Below are 19,833 nucleotides of genomic sequence, written 5' to 3' on the forward strand. Positions count from 1 at the left end.
GCAAAGACTTGGGATGCTTCCTGAGTCCTGATGTCATGGATGTTTTTGCTATTTCTTTTAGCAGACTGCTGATGTTGTGCTTTCCTTTGCTGTTGCTTGAGTCCATGTCTGAGTTGGACTTTTTTTTTTTTAAAAAAGGTAAAATTGTAGCACAGGCTGCAAAAAAAACATATTAGTTAAATCAAAATGAGTGAAAGGGAAGGACATCTGCTTTTCCCCTTGCACAGACAAGTGCAAAAGCAGTACTAGCAGCTCAAGTCCAAGTTCTCCAGAAATACATACAGGAGCAAAGCTGCTATCTGTGGTATTTTCCCTATCGTTACTGATGCTAGCTGCATTAATTTAACAAGTGTTGTGCTCAGACCTTTGCTTAGCTGCATAGACATGTCCGCTTTTGCCGAACAGATGAAAGTTCATAAACAGTCGTCTTGAACTTCGCTATGTTTTTCATCTGGAGTTTTCACCCTTTTTCATATATACAGATGAAACACTTTTCCTTAATCACAGAAGAGCAATTAGAGATGGGTGTGTGAAAAGCGCGTAGAATAACAGGCACTCTCTGAAACTTTGATTCGGGAACATGTTGGGGTGGGAAGCAGATACTTTCTTTTAGATCATCTTTATAGACTTAATCCCACTGAGGAACTTGGGTGCCTCGCAGACCCATCACTTCACATGCTGAGGTCTAAATTTTAGATCCTCAGACACCTCGCTCACCTGCCCCTTCACCCCAGAGGTGCCTACATTCCTTAACACCCACGCTCGCATCCACCGAGTTCCTTGCATGCCTGAACCTGTGCTTCTGGACATGCTTTATATCTGGCCTGGGTTGTGCTGGAGGAGCAGATCCTCACGACACATGTGAGTCCTGATGCTGACAGTGGATGCACTTTTACATTTAGCCCATGCTCTCAGAGTTCAGGTGGGGTGTGAGAGGGAGATTTGGCCTCGGTGTCTTCCTCTGCCTGGGAGACTTTAGCTGTTTCTCTCACCATAGTGCCCCCCTCCCAGCTCTTGTGTTTTCTGGAGCAGGTGTCTTTCCATCCCTCTAGGCATAAGTAACTCTTTGGAGTCACTAAAAGAAAAAAAAAAAAAAAGTAGTAATGCTGTTGGCTAGCGTACTTGCCAGGGTGTATGGGGATATGGGCTCTGGGGAACACTCAATCTAAAATATTTAAATTTTTATTAGAGTAAGAACTGGACCCCAGTTTCCAAAACACTATCCCAGGTGGTGCCCCGGTTGCTGGGTTTGGGAGTCACCTGTGTGAGAAAGAGAAAAAAAAACTGTCTGATGCAAAGCAGAAAGGCTTCAAGAGGGAGGAGCAGGACAGCCCTTGTGGCCATACTGGCTGCTGCCCGGTGGGGACTTGGGGCAGCCCTGTCTCTGTGATGCTTTCCCAGCTTGCCCACAGTCGTCAAAGGAGAAGAGTTTCAAACTGATGTTCAAACAAAGGAGGATGCTGTCTGCAGGCAGGCAGGAGTATCTGGCCTTGTGTCATGCCAAGGGGGGTCTTAAGTGCAAAGAGATGGCGCAGCACTAGTGATGTGTGGGAGGGAAGTGTCCTGTAGGAGGGAATCCACAGCGTGTGCTTTGTGGGCAACCTGCAGAACTGGACTGCAATGCTGAGTCCCCGGCCAGTTCATGGAACCACAGCACCACGGGATGGCAGAGGCTGTCAGGGCCCTGTGGAGGCCACCAAGCCCCAGCCCTGCTCCAGCAGGGCCACCCAGCACAGGCTGCCCAGGCCCATCTACAGGCAGCTTTTGGAGATCCCCAAGGAGGAGACCCCACAGCCTCTCTGGGCAGCCTGTGCCAGGGCTCCTCACCCGCACAGCACAGAGGGAGCCTCCTGTTCCCAAGAGCCTTGCTGGAGTCATGGCCAAAGCACATGTGCTGGTTTCTGAGAGCCTCCATTTTGAGGCATTTTGCTCTCCCCAGGCTCTGGCAGTAGCAAGGACGCTGCCACCTCATGTGGCTTCCACAGGTGGTGCTCAAGTCTGTCATGGCACTGCTCCTGTCACAAATCTGGTCCCCAGATCTGATCCCTGCCAAAGCAGGGAGCTTTCTTGGTGAAAATGTGCTACAGATTAGCCCAGGATAGTTTGAATTAGGGAGAGCTACAAGGCAAGCAGCTCCAGGGGCACCAGCGTGGATGGGGGTCGATTTCTGGTGTATCAGTGTCTTGCGGCTGACTGCCAGCTGTGGCTGAAGCTCTCTCCCCTGGGACACTTGCTAAGATTTTCCTGCCATGTGAAGTTGTCAGTGGCTCGCTCACAGGGCAGCCTCGTCCCGAGCTGGGGCATGCCACCTGCACCATGAAGCATTTCTCCCTGCATCCGCCGGCTGGGCAGGACTGCGGGGGAGGTGGGCTGGGGGCACGCAAGTGAGCAAGGGGAAAGAAAAATGACTACATAAGCCCCGTTTGCTTTGGGATCTGGTTAGAGTTGGGGAAATACACCCAGATGAAAAAAAAAAAAAAATCCCTCCTGCAAATATCCAATAACCCCGTGGTTTTGGCACTCTCTTGAGAGACGGGAGCTCCCTGTTCCAAATTAAACAGAGGGAGTATTTGATGTTGTCCCGTTTCACTCAAAGTATGTCTTACTACTCCACTAATAAATTGATATGTGGAAACCATATACTCCTCTGAAATGTGCTAACCATATCCCGTATGCAAGCCTTTAGTTCTTACCAAGTCACAGTACTTTTTAATCTGTTCAAGAACAGTTCCTTAGAGTGCAAGTGGAGAGCACAGCTGAGATTTAGGAGCAAGATGTTACAGGGCAAACTTCAGTGAAGGAGTAATAGGTGGCATGAATGTGGTAGTCTTAGGGTTTCATTTCCAGGCTTTTGTATGGCTTTGAAGTAAAAATAGTCTACATGAATCATAATATTTTCTGAACACTGAAGGTAGACTTCAAAAAAACACTTTCATTGCAGACTGTTTGGTTTTTATTTGGGAGACTTTGCTAACTGTGCTTATACATTTACCTTGTAGCAGGCCCACTGATTTCAGCTGTCGATGCAGCTCTCTGAGTGGGGGCAGCAAAATCTGGTCTTAATGTTTTGAAGACTGATGTTAGTCCCTTTAGGAGAAGTTTGTTTTATTAGGCACATAAATTAGGGAGAGCCATTTTGTAGCTCTGTATCCAGCTTTTGCTTTTTCCTACAAGGAGAATAAATGAGCAAGAGATAAACAGGACCTCAGGGATTCAGGTGAAAAGCTTTATATTTGTAATAGCCTGAGCAAGGAAAACAGACAGAACTGGTGAACGGGGAGACTTGGTCATTGTTGTTTTACAGCCTTAAACTCACATCTCCGTGATGCGCCAAGAAAAAGGGTGATATTATGGATGTTTTTTTAAAAGGTTTGTATACACAATTTGTCATGACATAGCAACAAAAATGAGATGCTTTTAACTGGCATGTAACTTATGTGGTTTTGGTCACTTTCCATTACATGTCAATAGCGCAGAAAAAAAGTAACCAACAGAGCATATTAGTAATAAACAAAAACGCTACCCTCTCCTTTGCACACTGGTGGTCTAGCTTTGACGTAATTAAGCATAACATAAAAATGATGCATCTGTCAATGCCATCATTTATCATGAAAGGATAAGCCCTCTGTGGTGCATGGTTTTAATTAACTGTCACTTGCTCTCGAGGCTGAGATGCAGTATACACATTTGGCACTTAGGAGCATACATGAGTTTGTGTAGATGTCCTAGAAGGCAGAGCCAAGATGGCCAGAAACTGATTCTGAAAGAGACCTGAGCACACAAGCGCTTGCTATCCATGCAAGGCTTTGTCTTTTAAACAACTTTCCTACTCGCATCCTTTTTCGTGAAGAATTAGTTTTTCCTTTCCACCATTTAAAGCGCATCACTAAAACATGCCCCCAGGTCCCTGCACAGCGTGACATTTCAGACAAGCTGTAAAAGAAATGTAGTTCCTCGGTTGCTGCTGTGCACTTGCGAGGTGTATCTTCCACAAATGCTGCTTCTATAACCCTTTATTTACTTCAAGAAAATAGTCACGGTGCTAAATCACTTTTTATTATAGGGTTTTGCTAGAGTTATACATGTGATTTTTCTCATGCTTACAGGGGGCACAGCACTGAGTCAGGCTGTGCCCTCTGCTATGAGCTGTCCCTGACTGGAGCCTGGATGACTCCAGGGGGACCGCCTGGACTGAGCAGCCCATCCTCGGCTCTGGGAGAGGAGCCCATGTGGCACAGTGTGGGATGTGGCTATTCACAAGTTAGAAACACGAGTGCTTACATTTCACTTTGCATGACAGTCTTGGTGTTATCCACCCCTTTGCGGGCAGATGCTGATGCTGCGTTGCCCTGGTGGCAACGGGCTCCAGGCAGGTGAGGGTGAGTTTTATGAAACTGCGTTCCTGGTGGGATTAGTTTGATGCAGAGGCAGCATGTGCCCAGCATGTCTTTGCCACCTTGAATTTATGAGGGAGCTGAAAGGCTGCAGAGAAGGGCTCTGCACCAAGGGAGCAGGCAGAGCAGAGGGTGAGGACTGCAGCACACAGGAGGGAGAGGGGAAAGGATGCTCAGATCCTGCTCTGGGGCTTATGAAGAGCAGCAGGCACAAGAGTGGTGGTGTCTCTCCAGTGGCTGGAGCTGGGGAATCCAGCGTGTTTGCTGCCTAATTGGTTTGGTGGTGCCCTCATTAGGCTAGGAGGCCCTTGATAGGGTTTCTTGAAATTTGCAAGTAAGCTATTTTTAACAGGCATAGCAAGAGAGTGACTGCCTAGAGCCACATATTTCTGTTTCCCTCTCTTGCGGCACAAGCCGAACCTGCTTTGCTTACACAATATTTTTTTTTTTTTTTGTAAAGCTGTGCTCCTTTTATTGTGTTTGACTTTGGGTTCAAGCAGCACTCTCTAGCTTGCTGTCACGAGCTGAAATGTCAGAATGAAATACTGAATGCTATTTCCTCAGATACTCTGTGTCGGAAATTATGGAGGCTCCAGGCTAAGTGTCCGCAGCGGATTGCCACGATTGCTGCCACAGAGCCATGCTCCATTTTTCAATACATTGGTCACAGGCTGATGAAACTGATTTCTTTGAGAACCTCCTGCTGCTAGCACCAGATAGAAAACATTATCCCTCAAGGAAAAAAAAAAAAAAAAAAAAAACAGAAAGAAAAAAAATGTATAGATGGTAAACCTTTCAACTGCGAAAATAGAAGGGCATACCTGTGGCCAAGGTGAGATTGATGCTGTAACTTCACAAGCAGTTCTGTCAGTTCAGCTCAGGAGATGTTTCTCCTCCCATCCTAGTGGCTAGATGTTGAACGTGTTGTACAATCTCTCTTCCCGCCCTCCCTTTTGCCCTATTTTAAATCTGCTGCAAATTTAACCTGCTTTATTCAGATTTCTAATAGCATGATGGTTATGTGCTAGCTGGGGCATGCAAGTACCTGGAGTCCTAGGAATGCTCATAATTTGCATCCTTAATAAACCATAATTTAAAATCCTAAATATAGAAAGTGCTCTATAACTGAAATGGAATAAAACAGCTCCTTCTTCCCAGATCTCCAGATCCCAAACATCCCTGTGAGCCCGGAAATGTTGGAAGAAGCCCCTTACAGGCCTGGCTCTGAACTACTTGTAAAGAAGAATCAGAAAACCAAACCTAAAGCAGTTAAATCTGGAAGACACTAATGGGTCCTACTCAAAGGCAGGGTCACTCTGTGGTGCTAGAACAGCCCTTAAGGGTCCTTGGTTTTGCTGTTCATCCCGTATTACGTTCTGGTCCCAGGAGCAAAGATAGGCATTGGGAAATGCTAGAGAAAGACGAGATTTTCTGATTTTGCTTTAATATTAACCAAGGTGTTTCCTATACTGTATTTTTTCTGTCTTCTTGTCTCTATCAGTGCTATTTCAGAATATCTCCTCCTAAACGTTTTTGAGTGCCATGAATTAAAACAGCCTTATTCCAAATGACGTGGTAATTCTTCACCCTGGGAAATGCACCACAACCGGTTCTGCACCGCGAACGGCACCCTAACGCCCCGACTTTTATCTGGCCTTTGAGAGATACTGCAAAATGGACAATAAACATATTTATTTGCTGTCCTGCCTCGGCAGCTGGCTCGCCATTGCTTCCCAGGCAGTGATGGCAGCTTGGGCATCCCAGCCCAGCCCTTCGGGTGGCCGCTGCCGCCCATGCCCGTCTGCTTCTCCCTCCACCCACTACCTGCGCTAGGAGTTTGACTCTTTTCTTATATATATATATATATATTTTTTTTTTTTTTCTACCTCAAAGTGAGAGCAATTCCCGGTGCATTTATCTCAGATTATGCGGTCGTTGTAAGATGAAGTACCTGCAGCAGCCAGTCTGCGGTTGATTTGAACGCAGGCGAGTCTCGACAATGAGCTTCAAGGAGGGTGTCAGGTATAAATCTCCTCTTCAAACAGCCAGGGTGCATTCCAGACTTCAGAGACACCTCTTTGTGTGGAAGGGTGGTTGTGTTTTTCATTTTTATTTTTTTTTTTATGCCTCCTTTTTCTTGGGCCTGGAAAAGGATGAAAGTGTCGGGGTGTGTGCGTTCGTTTAGGCTGATAATGAGAGTGAGGCTCACGGGCATGGTAATTTGGCAGCCTCTTCACTTCCTGTAACAGTTTTTAAAAAAATCATCCAAGGGCTGCTTAAAGACAAACATTTTTTGTTTAACTACTGGTGGTTCATTTTCTGAACAACCGTGCAATTAATCTTATTTGTATTAAAGAGGCAGGCTGCTTTTTGTACGTTTTCTGAGCTATAATTAATGAAGATCAAAAATGTTACAGAGACACAATATTTAACTTTTCGTAGGTGCGACTACACAACATCTGCAGCGATTAGAGAAGTCAAAGAAAAAAGCAATATGTCTTTTTTTTTTTTTCCCCTTCAAAGTGTGTTTGCTAAGCCTCTCTCCTGAGCAGAACTCTTTACTGCTCTAGCCTTGAAAATACTTTTTGGTGAGGAGACTGATCAATACTCAAAACATAGGCTTTTTTATTGCAGTGGGAGATAAATATGTTGTTCAAAAACCTATTATCAGATAGGTCAAACTTGCAGGGACCGAACCTGTGAAGCTGAATGCAAAACTACCCCTGTTGCACCTTGAAGGACTGGACCCAAACAAGAGTTTTTATTGCTTGCATAGAAGTTTTTAGGCAAGTGTGTGTGTGTGAGAGTGTGTGTGTGTGTGTGTGTGTGTGTGTTAAAACTTCAAAAGCATCACAGCAGTTTCATGATTTTACATGTAAAAAATCCTGGATGTCTTTGGCACTAGGAACTCTATAGCATAGATTATCTTTGAGCTGTGCTTCTTAAAAACAATTAGTTTGTAATAAGTAGTAGCTTATTTATCTCTGCATGATTAAATAAAGAACACCTCTGGAATGTATCACTCAAAGACATATGACAAGAACCGTGCATAGTTCTACCTTGGCATTAGCTGCCTCCTGCTCCACCAACCCTTCAGCTCCTCCAGCAAAAGGAAAATCTGGTTTTCACTGGCCTGAAATCAAAACACACTTGGCTCCGAGTGTGTCACTCAGATGCACAAAGTAACTGCACACTTTGCATTTACATAAAAGCAACAGGAACATGACTTCATCACACTGGGGATCACTCATTTCATATGCATTAGGTATTTTGATAGTGTGTCACAAAGGAAAGGTGCAGCTATGTTATTCCTCTTAGTACGAAGACTGTTCTGGTGTTGGTAAGGTAAAATTGACCACGTCATCTGTGAGATCTACGATAAATCTGACCTCAAGCACTGTTTGATGAACAAGCTCTCCTGGTGGGATCTGCAAACCAACAGGACCCCCTCTGATATGGCCTAGACCATGCTAAGAAGGAAAGAGGAATTAATCTTCATCCTTTCTTTGTGGGATGCACGTGTCACCATCTGGGAGGTGATGTACAAAGAAGGCATTACAACCTGGGGATGTCTGTGTCAAGTCCCTGGGCCTCCAGTAACGATAAACTCTGCTTCCAGAAATTTGGAGACAAAAATGGGCAAGGGATATAGGGCAGATCTAAGCAACAGGCTGCTGTGCCCTGGCAGTGCCTGCCCAGGGAGAGAGAAGCCTGGCACCAACGTGAATGAGGTCCTCGCACGTAACCCATGTTTGGGGGCTGAAGAGAGATGCATTTGTTTTGGAGAAATGTTTGCAAAACTGCATCACGGAAAGCTGCACATGCTGATTACATCATATTTATTTCTGTTTAATTCATGACTCATAACTTTCCTAAGTATAGGAAAGAAAGAAAAAAAAAGAAGTCTAACAATTTTATGTATTTAAATTAAAAGTCTTCTGTCACATATGAGCGACGTTGGGTCTCTACATCTCTCCCTTGAATCCCTCTCGAGGTCAGAAACCACCGAGGTGTTTGTGGGAAGAAAAGCACATCCCTCAGAGCAGGACCAGCAGTTTGAGAGCTTTTGGCTTTGAGCAGAAACCCTCTGTAGCAGGCTTGGGGGTGTCAGGGGATTAGCCCCTACACCTTACTTAAGTTTTAACAAAACCAGGCACAAACAAATGTCAACAGCTTCACTGTTTTTTTTCATAATTGCAAAACTGTTAAATGCCAAAAACACACACCCAGCAAAAATGTACAGGTTCTTTAAGTGGCTCCGGGAGATGAGAAGTTTTCATGTCGTAACTTAGGTGAGCCCCTCCTGCAGTCCCCAGGTTACTCATCTTCCTAAGCACCCTTTCATGTTATCTCCCAGACTCTGAGGTCTTTGAGGAAGAGACAGCCTTTATTTGTGTACTGTACAACGCTGAGCATATTTAACAGCAAGCTGAAACATTTGCCTGCACTGTAAATAGTTGCCAAACACGGTGCTCTAAGATGGTGTCAAGGACATTAATTCCTAATTATTAAGAAGGGAGGGAAAAAACATTCATTATTAAGAGGGGAAGGAGTAGAACATACTATACTTCGAAACAAGATGGTAGAACATGTAGCCACATGAAGATTTCAGTCTGTACCCCACTATTCAGGGCACAGTTTAGGTTGCCTTTACAGTGGTGGTTTTGCTCTTGATAAGGAACTTTTAAGAAAGATTGGAAGAGGTTGGAGAAGCTCTGGTCACAGTGCTGGCATGTAACAGGCTCCATGTGCTGAGGGAAGAGAGGCATTTTCAGGCTTGTCTTTGCATCTCCAGCCTGTCCCCATATACCCCCCAGAACCACTGTGTGAGGCCCCAGATTTTTCACCCTCCTCTTAAAATGCAGGTCTGCTTCTAAGTGAGAGTGGCTTCCCTCACTTTATTTGTTATACCACATCTTCCCTACACGTTCATTCAACATATAGGTAAAAATTACCTATTCTTATATTACCTATTACCTACATTACCTATGTTATATATTACCTATTCTTATAAGAATTACTTATTCTTATACATTTTCCTTTCTTTATACTTCTTACCCTTGCATTTCTAAAGAAGCCTGGAGAAAGATCAGGCCTGTGACAACACCGAACAAGTAATATGAGATCTACTTTATAAAGAAATTGCACCTAACTGGGAATACAAAATGTTTTCCTCAGACCTGACCAATTGTAATGATTAGAGGGTCTAAACTAAAATTTTGCCCAAACCTTCAGCTCGGTGTCAGCATGGAGAAGATCAGTGGGAATTATAGAATTTCTTGGCCTCCTCCTTGAGTCAAAACTTTCTTTCTCTGTAGCCATTCCTTCAATAAAGGTGCATGACAAAGAGAAGTTAAAGTATGTTTGTATCTGAGGCAGGCCAGAGACGTGTCTTTTCCAGTTGGAGTAGACTGGCTAGGATCAAGCTACAGTACTGCTTTTGAGAAATAATGACATTTGAAAGACTAGCAGTAAATGACACCTCCTGCATGCTTTCATGCCCTTGACCCCAGCTTTCCAGTGCTTTATACAAATGTTCTTTGTCCCCATTATGCGGAACCTGGGAAAAGCAAATCTGAGTGTGTGGTAGCACTGATCTGTAGTAATGAAGTGTTTGCTAAAAATGTTGCTTACTTACAGTGCCTTGCACTTGAAGCTAGAGGGTCTAACACAAGAGCTATCTTGAAATCATATCCCTGATGTCGCTGAGCCTCGGAGAGCAGGCGTTCTTGACAACTGCCATCAGAAGTTAGAGCTGAGCTGCAACACCAAGGTTTCAGTGCCTTGTTTAAACATAAGCTTAGGTTGACTGGTTGTTCAGAAGAGGTTGTAAAAGGCCTGGGGTCTGGCACATTTGAGGAAAACCTATACATCAGTCTCAGTGCCTAAGTGTGTCGAAATGAAGACTGGTCTCATCAGCTTCATGTTTGCCTCCACGCCACTTTCCCAAGGGAGTTTGTACTGGTGATAATAAGGTTGCACGTGGAAAGGAGCAATCTTTTCAGTGGTAATTTGTTCACACACACAGACAGACCCTGCCAATGCTGTTTCCAAGCAACTGAAACCATCTGTAAATTCAGTTCTAATTCAGAAAATAGTTTTAAGAAAATAAAATGGGAAGAGGCTTTGGAAAATAGGACCTCATTCAAGTGTAGGATCTTCTTAGTGGGGGATATGTTTATGTTATTTTAGGTGAGAAATTTGTTGTTTTTTGTTAGAAAGGAAGTTAAAATCGTTCCCCAAACTATAAGACACCCCTTTATTCGGGTATTCTTCGTATGTGCAGTTTCCCTCCATCTGAACTAAGCCTTTGGTTGGACCAGAAAATCAGCTAGCTGGAAGTGTTCCCTCCACTCATGTCAGGAAAACATTAGCTGTCCCAGGGGTGCCTGCAAGACCTGGAGCAGCTCCAGTGAGCCATCCCCGTCCCCATAGCAGCCATGCTCTATCCGAAGGCTGGGGAAGTTTTTCCTCTTCCTGAGGAAAGGAGTGCTTGGCTTAGCAGCTTTCCATCCTTCCTAAATGGAAAGTTACTTTCTTTTCTCAACAGAAAATGACGAAATGTTTTGGGAGCTGTGTCCACCTGCAGGGTGGGTGGGAAGAAGAAGCCAGCAGAGCCACCAATGGCAGCTATAATCCCTTACAAGAACGGGGGAAAGCAGCCCAGATCACACCACTGCAGCCTTGGGATGTATGGTGCAGCAATCCCGATGCTCACAATGTGAGACACCTGAGAAAAGCAATGTGTTATATGGGGTATCTCTGCAAGAAGCCCTGGGGAGGAATTCAGACCTCCTGTGCTGCTTGGATCTAGCAGGAGGGGGGACCTCAGCGCATCCCTTACGTGCTCACTGGCACATTTGGGATACAGTGCTCCAGGGGGAATATGGGCTTCCTCAATATTACTGCTCAATGCCATAATGGATGGCTAATTATAGGTCTTGTAGTGAAAGCAGCAGCCCTACAGAGATCTTAAGCTACTAGAATTTAAGTGGAGATGTTATTTCTGGGATGTTATTCCCACAGGCCAAAGTAAATTACAGTGGTATTTTATGTTGGCTCACAAAAAAAAAAAAAAAAAAAAAAAAAAAAAAGTTAAATGAGCAAAGTGTACAGTTTTAAATTAATCCTCTTATCAAGAAGTCACTTAGACTCTGTATTTCATCTTCCACTTCCTCCTTGTAAAGCCATTGATATCTGGGAATGCCTCTACCTTGAATCTTTGCACCACGCATGATAGAGGACCTGAGCAGGTACAGCTTGGCAAGCTTCATTGTGCAAGCTTGGATAGCATCTTTAAAATCAGCAGAAAGCCTGAGCCTGTATACAAACAAACAAACAAACAAGCCCTTTGCTATCCAGTACTCCTCCAAACCAGCCAAGGGAAAATAATGCCACGTAGGAGAACAAGTTCTTGAAACACTTCAGAGGTCTCCTTTGTTCCTAAACAGGGCCTAGATATACAAAGCTAGCTGCACCTAGCCACTTTAAGGTCAGGTATTTCAGTACAGCTCTTTGTATGCTTCCTAATAATGGTCAAGACAAAGCTTTCCAAAAGTTCTCCACAAGTTATCTCTCCCCCTATAAATAAATAAATAAAATAAAAATCATATGAGGAAAGGATTAGAAAAAAATTGAGCCCTCAGATTTCCAAGTAGATGGGAAGCCATTTTGCCCTCTCTGAAGAATCACTTCCTTGGGCAAAGTGACAGAAAGATGGATAATGTTTGAAAGTTTAAAGATGGCACATAAATATTCCACCCTGGGGAGAGCACACTCCTCTGACCTGAAAATAAAATTGGGCAGAGTATGATAGGGTTAGGAGCATTTGCAAGCTGTGCCTTGGGAATATACTTAGGAAGAGATGAAAAATTAACCCATCAGACCTATCAGACCTGAGGACCATGCCTTTACTTGTTTGCTGAAGCATCTGGATGGCATTTTGTGGAAGTGAGGGTACTGCTTAGAGAATGCCTTGAATTTACTTGGGGTGTCACTGAAGTGCGGAGTGCCAAAATTTGTACGTGTCCAATGCATTGTGCTGTACTACTGAGAAACTGCATGTAGTCAAATGGAGGAAGATCATTAAAACTGAGGGGAGACAATAGGATCATATTTGCAATCCTGTTTGTGTGAAAACTTCAATACCAAAAAAAAAAAAAAAAAGAAAAAAAAAACACTTGGAAGGTTTTTACAAAAGGATATACAAACTGTATATAAGAACAGGCTTGTTCATGCCACTTTCTTCATGGCACAAGGTAGAAGTTAGAGCACTACCCTCTGCAATAGTTTTCATTCCTATTTGGAGTGCGTGAACAGATGGGTCATGTTTCAGGTGTTACAGGAAAATACAGGCTGGAGACATGCAGTGAGAAAAATGGGCTCTGGGTTGTGCAACACGGAGGCAGTTCAGGCACTTCATCCCGAAAGATCAGCAGGACTTCACATGGCTGCTCTGCAGGGGATCCTTCACAGTCTCCCCGGACTCCGGTCTGATAACACCCCATTTCTGGGCACCGAGGATCCTTCCACAGCCGCACGGCTGCAATCGGATGGCTGTTTACCGATCTCAAACAGCACCGTCAGCAGCTCGCTACTTCAAAGACCTCGCTAATTCGCTGGTTGAGTGCCAGCACCCCGAAGGCAGGGTGCCCACATCACTTGGCACGGCAGCCGGCCTTTCTCTTCGCCTCGCCTCCAGACATCAGCGCCGGGCCTGCCTACCCCCTCGGTGCAGCTCGGCACCTCTCCCAGCGCCGTGCCCGCTGACCGCACGCCGCACACACAATAGCCTTGGAAAGCAGCAATAATCTCCTCCGAGATGTGTGGCAGCTTGGGGAGCCGCTCCACCTTCAGCAGAGAAAACCCGTTCCCTGAGAGGCAAGTCTATGGGAACAAACGCGAGTGAATGTCTTTAATTAACAAGCCAGGTAGGCTGTTGCAGAATCGTCCCAGCCCCCGGTTCTCCGAGCACATTTAAAGGATGAAAGTGAGTGATTCATGAGCAAAAGAGGGATCTAGTCATAACCTAATACCCCCGGCCTGGAGTAGCTGGAGTATTGTTCTCAAAGCCTGTTGGCTTTCCAAAGATTTCAATGTGTGTGACAGGATGCTAGATGTATTGCCCAAAAGGTCTGTCAAATCTATCACGGTGACAAGGAAATATTGTGCTCTCCTCCTTCCCTCTGAAATTCCTTGAATACCTGGTGCCAGCGGTTCAGCTGATAATGCAAGGAGGGATGAAAGCAGACAGGCTCGTCTAGAAGAAGTGATGTTTCGAATGGGCTGTGACAGGCTCCCTTCATCTTTCGCTGACGTGTCATTCAGATGCAAGCAACGGACTACAAATAAGCTCTTTGGTGCTGTGAGGCTTGCTACAGGAGTTTTCATCTTTCCACTAATTGTGGACTATTACTTACTTGCTAACGTGCTAGTGACTGTTCCGCTGCTTGGAATACATTGAGGGCTGCATTTGGGGCTCTGAGCTTGGATTTGGCTATTTTAAAGAGAGCTTGAAGGTTTCTGATCGGGCTGCTAAGCACGGGTTTACATTAGGGTAGGTCTGTGGTGCTTGCAGCGGTATTGTTTTGATAGGCAAATTATACGACTGCTCCCTTTAAGCAGAGCGAACACACGCCGTTTTTATGTGCTTGATCCTCTTTCATTAATTCTGTCAGCTACCACACTGAGCGCTCTTTTTCCGTGTCGTGGCTCGTATCCAGATGCCGCCAGGATCGCCGGGACTTCGATGGGGTTTCACCTGCGCAGCTGTGCCTGATCGCACACCTCGGGGAGGGAGCTGCCTCGCTCCTACCCATCTCATCTCCTTCCTTTGAAGCTCCCAAGACCCTCAGCCCCTCGTATCTTAGGGTCTGAGGCTTTGAGGGGCACAGGGCTGCAGTCCAGAGGCAGAGACCACGGGTGACTGCCCCTGGGGGCTGTATGTGGAGACACGGCCACACCTCTCCTTCCAGCAAACACTTGTGGAGATAACTGTGGTTTAGAGCTCCAACACAACACAAAATCTCTGAATCACAGGGGAAAAGATCTGCATAGGAAACAAGAAAGAGCTGACAGTGACTGTTTTCCTGTTTTACTTACAACAGCCAAGCACCGTGCAAGGTGTGATAGCAGCTATTGCCTGCACATGGTGGAGTAAGCACAGCAGAAGTGTATTTGTGTGTAAACGCTGGCCCCAGCACAGAGGCTGAACTACGCCTCGTGCTTTGCCTGCCCTGGCATAGCCCCAACACATATTCAAGCAGCCTGAGGGCTGCTTTAGCTTGTATCCAGCTATAATGGCTCTGGCAGACCACTGAGGAGCATGGGCAGGGTATAGGGATGGCTACAGGTTTTGTAAGTTATTCGAAGCATCTATGGCAACTTGTCAGGGTGATCCATGGTAAGATAACTGAAGGCTGCTCAGCTGCACATGAGCTCACCCTTCTGAGGCTTGTCCAAGGCTTTACAAAAATAAGCGTGTTTACATAAGGGAGCAAATGTTTCCCATATTGGCTGCTTCCAAACTTCTCTACAGCCATCAGTCTACCATGGGAACTGTTCTTACACATTTCAGCCACTTGCTTTAAATCTTTCTTCTACAACACAACACAACAAACATCATCTGCTGGAATACTCCTCTCTGCAGGCCGTGCTTCAGCTCCTGTTTCGGCATGATGCTTCATACAGAGGACTTCAGCACAAGATGTTAGCGGCAGATAAGCGAAGCAGGAGAGAACAGTTGCATTTCCTCCCTCAGACCGTGTTCGTAACCACACAGTTCGTAGGCCTTTTCAGGTGTTTTAGTGCTGGACGTTTAAGTTAAGTCAGCTGGCTGAGGGTGCTCTAACAGATGTGTTCAGGAGAAGCCTTACAGGTTCAGTGTGCCTTAGCTTCGTGCGTTTAGTTCATTGCCCCGCTCCGACTCCTCTCCCAGACTACCCCTGTGTTTACAAGCCTTCAGTGTTATTTTAGCTTCTCGCTCTTGCCTTCATCATAATCTGTGAAAATCAGAGCTGACATGATGACAAAAGTTGTCACATTGAATACATTGTTTACTTGGCTCAACCAGTTATTTTTATAGTCTCTAGAGAAAGTTTCTTATTCAAATTTGCCAGAGAATACTCAACAAGTTTAACTAGAAACTTGGCATTTCCTCTTCCAAGAATTCTTCGAATGATATTCTCCAGCAACAGCCTAATTGACAACATCTTCCTTCGCGGAGGCACAAACATCCTCCTGCATGACATTTTCTCCATGCAGTCCCACCTGGGCTTGGGGACTAAACAACTTCTTGTGAGACACAGAAGCACACAGCCAGCTAAAGGCTCACCCAGGAATCACGGACACGCTAACCAGTTTCCAAAATCTGTCTCGGTGTAAATGGGAGATAAACATTCTGCCAACTTGTGACGAGAGCGATTCTTCAGGCCCAAACTGAGATTTCTTCTGCATTCAGTGCTGTACATTTAACATGCTGCGTCCCTCCCCAGATTAATTTTCCCCAAGGCCTTCATATTGTTCTAAGAGAAACAACAGCTAAGATCTTTTCCAAACCAGTGGAACGAGACATCATGTTTGACAGGAAAGACCTAAAATTTATGTTTTGCTCGTTTCATGCTTAGACTTGAATTTACCAAAACAGCTTCTCCAAGAGGGGATAGTCCCTTGTAATTTATAAGCCCTTAACACCGCAGTCACCTGTGTGATCCAATACCATCTGTGTCTGGGTTATTTCCGTGTCGGGATATTGATACCTGCAGACATTTTAAGCCGGAGGATGGGTAGACTACTTTAAACTCTATTTGTGACCAAACAAAAATAACCAACCCCCTGAAGTTTTTAGCTTATAAATGCCTCCCACAAAAGTTTGGTTAGGAAGATTCACTAGCACCGTAAAATATTTTATGCTGTGTGCCTCTGGCCTTCAGATAACCATGAGCTAGTTTGCAAGGTCTCATAGCTTTTGCTGTTAGATGTCTATGGAGCTGCAAAACAATATTTCCAGTTGGTAAAAATCTGTGTGATTTGTAGCCTGCAGGGTAGATAAGGTATGAGGAAGTGAGAAGACATGGTAATCCAGCAGCAACAACAAAGATTTCAGGGTGGTCAAGGGATCTCTTCATAAAAGGGGAGCTGAGTCCTGCATCCTAGAGACATGTTTATTTAGGTAAAGAAGAATTTAAAGCAAGGTCACCACTGAAATCCCACCCAGCTTTACAGCAAGCAAAATAAATAGCTAGAGAAGGCTGTTTTGAAAAGAAAAGGAAGGAAAAAAAAAAAAAAAGAGTGAAAAAAGTGTAATTCTGCGAAATCTTTTCTATCCTGTTTCCAATTTGTGCAACATTTTAGGCTTTAAGGAATAAACAATGTGGTTTGTTGTTTTTTATTTGTTTATTTTGTTTTGTCTTCCCTTGGTGCTTCAAAAAGCCATTTGATTTACCTTTCTTGGCTCTAGGGCTGTGGGCTTACTGCATGCCCTAGTGCCTTGCCTCTGGCCTCCTCCTGATGCCTGGATGCTGAGCTGTGTGCCCGCAGCAACGCCAGCTCCTCATGAGCTTCACAGGGCCTGGGAGCACCAGAGCTGCTAGCATTAGTGTCACGTCCCATTTGGGCTGCTGGTCTTTTTGTACCCTATCTGTGCTCCCTTTCTGCCTCCCCACACTCTCCACACCAGTGCTATAAATGTTTGTCCCTTTTTAAGTTATATACCAGGTGTGGAGGCATTATTTTGCTGGACATAAATTTTTTCCAGCTTGCACAGCAAAAGCAGCACACACACGCTTTCAACCTAGAATGTAGCTAAGTAAAATATATCAGGCTGATTTGTGAGACAGGTCTCCCAATCTGTCTTGTCCAGAAAAGGAGATCACCCTAATAATTAACTTTAAGCAGTACCTCAAGGTCCTCCAGAAAGTATTGAAGGAGGTGTTACAAGTTTAAGGTAGTTTCATATGAGCTGATCCAGCCAAAGTGTAGCCTTCCTCCATTTCAGATGAATTTAACGCAGTAAAGCTGGCTTTGCAGTATGTGCTAGCTTTCTATTTAGGATGAACTCAAAACAATGTCATCCCATGCCAACAGCTATGACTGTGAATAGCTGACAGATTGGGCAGGCAGTCTTTTTTTCCTCTGTATTTCTCCAAAAGCATCCAGTTAGCTCTGGCTTGTTCATGTGATGGCGTAAGCAAAGCTTTGACCTGTTTGTAAAGACTCCTTTCAAAGCAGATGCTTGACTCCAGCAATTGTTTTCTCTGGGAGTGAACTCAAGCAATAATGCACCTGAAAGACACTCCAATCCATTTTTAATGCACTGCACATAAAAAGCTAAAACCAAGTATTTTCATCATCAATCTTTTTTCTCTTCAGGGCTTGATATCCCTGGAACCTGTAAAATGGGGTCCTTTAAAGCTTCACCATCTGCAGCAAGTCAGGGATTTCTCTCTCTGAATGCCCTACCTTTCCACTGAGTAGGGGTCACATCGTTTTGATGACAGGAAAATTTTAGGATTTGTATCAAATTAAAGCTGTGCATATGTTTCTTCTATGTCATTGGTCTTCATAGTACAGAGGAGCCATACCTGCAGGAGCAATCCCTGGCAACTTGTAACTGGATGCATGGGAACAGCACAAAGCTGCACCAGGGGAGACAGTGCCCTCAAGTAACATGCTTTAACTTTTGGTTAGCCCTGAAGTGGTTGGGCAGTTGGACTAGAAGATCTTTGAAGGTGCCTTCCAACTGTTCTGTTCTACTCTACTCTACTCTACTCTACTCTACTCTACTCTACTCTACTCTACTCTACTCTACTCTACTCTACTCTACTCTACTCTACTCTACTCTACTCTACTCTACTCTACTCTACTCTACTCTACTCTTTTCTAAAATAGAAGTTGTATATGAAGGCCTTCCACAGTACCATGAGCTTAGGGTTGGCCATCAGGTGGCATACAGAGTACTTACAGAGGCCGATGGATAAAGGAAAGTGGTTTCTTCACTCTGTTTAAAGCAGAACTGTTTTTGCCAGCCCTCACAACTGGATTATCTCTTGGCCAGGCAAGTGTGTTTGCCCGTAATACATTCAGTCCTCAAAATGAGACATTAGAATTTGAGGATGAAAACAGGTTTTTGTAGTGGAAATATTGCAAAGATGTTCTGCCAGAAAAAAATCTTTTTTAGCAACTTGAGCATCCAACTCGAAATAGCAGCTCATGATGTTGGAGTCACTGCTTTCATCCAGCACCACAGTGAAAAGCTTTGAGCTGGCATGGCTCAGCAGTCTGCAGGAGGTATGATGACAGCTTCCTGAGGGTGCAGATTGCTTTTGTTCTCCAGATGAAAACACTCTTATCATGTCAGTCTCAACATCCCCTTCACCAACCTGGCAAAGCAAGGAGTATGCGGAAAATGGGAACATGTTGCTATGGCATCACTGGCAAACAAGAAATTTGGTAGAGTTTACTCCAGGAAGATAAAAAACCCATAGCAGTTGTTAGGCACAAAAGGAAAGTATTTGCTGGTGTGTGAATAACAACACTGCAAAACTGATGTATTTCTTACAAGTGCAAGTTATTTTCTCGCATCTTGGTAGAAATGCCAACAGATTTCAGGGAAGGAGGGAGAAGAACAAGTCAAAGAGCTCACCAGCCTCATACATTTAGTAGCTTAACAGATGAGAATTTAGTTTCTAGTTGATCCCTACCTGACTGCAGGCTCTTTATTCTCATTACAACCTTGTCCTGGGATGTGTAAATAAGACCTTATAAACCCTTCTATGAAATGCTTCATCTAGGATGGCCAAGGCCTTCATTAAACGAAGTTTTAGACATTCATCTCAAGAAAAATGGGGACAAGATGGATAAAATCTAGGTAGAAGCAATAACAACCAGTACTCTAGAAATCTTGGCTTAATAATGCCAATATTATCCAGTCTTAGGACTGTTTTCCATAAAATGTTATATCAGACTCAAATACCTCAGGGACTACTGCAGAGCAGAAGGAAATAACGTGTTCTTTGTATCTGTGGTGGATAAGACAAACAGCAGCAGTTTCAAGTGAAGGAAGAGAGATGTGGATTAGAGATGAAAAGAAGCTGCCTCAGACTGAGAATGGCAAACTGGTGGAATAAATGGCTGAGGGCAAACTGAAATTTCTATCACTGGCATTTCCTGAGACCTGGTTAGATACACCTTTGTTGGTGTGGCAGAGAATGATTTTGTCTTAGCATGAAACAGAAGGGTAGATTAGATAACTTTTTAGAGGTCCCATCTGGTCCTTTTTTTTTTTTTTCTTTTGATGATTGGATTATTTGATAACTGTCAAGTCTGTAATAAGCACAGATCTCAGAATCACCATTTTGTTTGTTTGTTTGTTTTCTGACAGGATGCACTTTACTGTACTGATATATAGAATCATCAATTTAATTCTTTGTAAAATCTAATG

The 19,833-nt window shown here is 44.3% G+C and overlaps 1 protein-coding gene across 1 annotated transcript in view; it reads left to right on the forward strand.

Annotated features, from left to right (window-relative positions):
• Window positions 1–19,833, forward strand: part of EDAR (ectodysplasin A receptor) — a gene marked incomplete at both ends in the record, with an annotated part of 58,421 nt that overhangs the window by 741 nt on the left and 37,847 nt on the right. The window lies entirely within an intron of this gene.

Source organism: Netta rufina (genome assembly GCF_964035555.1).
Source record: "Netta rufina genome assembly, chromosome: 1".
NCBI classification, from domain to species: domain Eukaryota; kingdom Metazoa; phylum Chordata; class Aves; order Anseriformes; family Anatidae; genus Netta; species Netta rufina.